Source organism: Pinus tabuliformis, chromosome J (assembly GCF_031772625.1).
Source record: "Pinus tabuliformis cultivar Carrire ecotype Pingquan chromosome J, CPIR1, whole genome shotgun sequence".
Taxonomy (NCBI): domain Eukaryota; kingdom Viridiplantae; phylum Streptophyta; class Pinopsida; order Pinales; family Pinaceae; genus Pinus; species Pinus tabuliformis.
Window position 1 is genome coordinate 994611656 of NC_142295.1, and position 2607 is coordinate 994614262.

The following is a 2607-nucleotide window of genomic DNA, read 5'->3' on the forward strand; positions in this document are numbered from 1 at the left end:
GCTGTTAAATCCAGTTTTTCAGAGGAAGGTTATTATACGCGGGTTTCATGAAGTATAGTTGCGTATACACGCAGGTTTCTGTGGCTAAAGAAGCATATATGTTTTTCTGACAGGAAAAATAGTGGGTCAGACTCTGATATGGGTGCTCTGTCTGATGTTGATGATTACAGTCTAACAATATGTTTTGTTCATTAATTTTTATCAGACTGACAAAGATGCCTTGATTAATGACTTGTTAACAATGCACAGGTAGCACAGGTTCAGGGGGAGCATTAGCCTTCACACGCATTCTACATTGTTGGCATTATGGTTGCTGAGTCCAGCTATGGCTTCAGATATTTATACCATTTGTTGCTTAATTCATGTAAAAGTCTAGGGTGTGATATGACTTCTCATACATTTGAATGAGTCCTATTGGACAAATGATGTAATTTGTATCCCCACTTTGCATGGGATGGATGATGTAATATTTATTGTATTTCTATCATGTATAAACAATTGGTATATCCCCACTTGGTTGGGTGGATGAGTCAAATTTGGTATATCCCCACTTGGTTGGGAGATTGATGTATGTATGAGTCATTGGTGATAGGAAGGTCAAACTCACATAGGTGAGTTATAGAGTCATGTTATTCTTTTGGAAAATATTTTTGCAGACTCTGCATGTGCTCAGGGGGAGCATGGACGGTTTAGTGCATCACAACATCAGCGAATTCAACATGTGCCTAGGGGGAGCATGATCAATGTTTATATTCAGTTGTTTAGATATGAAAGCCTTCACTTTGGTCACCCCTTTTCCCTTGATATCAAAGGGGGAGAATATCTTGGTCTGCCCTTTGCCCTTGATGTCAAAGGGGGAGAGTATTTTGGTGTTGGTTGTTATCTCTAACAATTTCTACAGCTTGCAGTAATCAACACCAACATGGTTGCCATCAAGTCCAAAGGGGGATTTGTTGGCATTATGATGTATGTGTTGTACTTGATGGCAACCCACTTGTAGCAGAACAACTCACTTGTATATGGTAACGAGATGAATCTACGTAACTAGATGAATCTACAGGAGAGATATCAGATGTAACATAATGCATGGCAGTTGTGTTTACATATGTGACAAAATGCAGGGCAATTCAAAGGAATCATTTCAGAAGTAATATGGAAAATTACAGTGTAACAGGTCTATTCAAAGGTAACAGGGCACTGGTACAAAAGAACAGGAAGATGGAACTAAGGTCTACTGATCAGAATAAAGAAGGTAAAGGAAAAGGTTGATGTAAAGCAGTTTAAGAAGTATACACAGGTCCACTTAGTCAAAACAACGTATACACGCTAGTCCACAAAACAAAAAGCGTGTATACATATACACGCACTTTCACAGAAGGAAAAGCGTGTATGGGATGGAAAATCAAGGTTTTGGTCCGAGGTATATGTCACAAGGTATTTGGTCCGAGGTATTGGTCCTAAATGTTTTTGGTCCGAGGTATTGAAAAAGGCCTAAAACTATATAAGGAGGAGAAGATCATTAGGCCAAGTGTGGAATTAATGAATATCTTATGAAGAGTGAGATCAAAAGCAGATATGCATGTTATGGGTTTATGGTGCTTTGCTTGATCTAAACTAAGGATGAACCTTAGCGATTGATGGGGATAAGATCTAATGATGGATCAAGATCATGAGACCTAAAATGAATTATTATTATATGGTTTGATCATGGATAGTCTAGATCTGAATGCTAACGCATGAGTTACACTATAAATGTTCCGATCTGGGTATGTTTGAAGTCCGGAGGTGCAACGAAGGTATGAAGCAAGTATTTGCAGATTTGTACGCTGGTTTGCTTTGGTGAAGGTGCGTATACATGCTAGTTTGACTCTTCCAAGTAGCGTATGCAAAAGAAAAGCTTGATGTTCAAGGATGGCTGATCTATCAGATTAATGCTGTTGTTTTACTGTTGTCTGTCAATGAAGTCTTCTTAGATCTAAATGTAAAACTGAATGAATAAGGAGTTTGATATTTGATAGATTGATTGTATAAGTGAGAAGAAGTGATCTTTGTTGTTGCCTGTGTAAAGCTCTGTAAGTTGACAGTAGATGTTCAGTGTATTGCTGGTTGATATAGACTTGATTCAAAAGTTTATGTTTGCAGTAGCTTTGGAGGTATATGTAGGTTTGATTAACAGAAGTAGCGTATACATGCAGTTTGGGTTCAGCCAAGTAGCGTATACAATCTGATGCATGGTTTCTGAGGTTACAATTGGTTCTGAATGATGATGCAGGTTTCTGGGTTTAGCACAGTGTTCTGGTGACAATGATCTGATTGTTTCAAATTAACTGCATGTTAGTTGATGAAGTTTGAGTTTCTAAATTTCTGATGGGTTATTGATGAGTCAAGGTCTTCATATGTCTTAATATGTGCCAGAAGCATCCAGTCTGAAAATTCATGAAATGTGGTCCCTGGTGGAAGAGTGGAGTTTTCTGTAGGCTGGCACCTATGTACTAGTAAACATATTGGCTAGTACAAGAGCTAGGGGGTTGTAGCTCCCTTCTAGTAGAAGCTGGAGAATGAGAGAAGGTTGTAACCTTCTGCAGGTAGAAGCCTGCGTACTAGTAT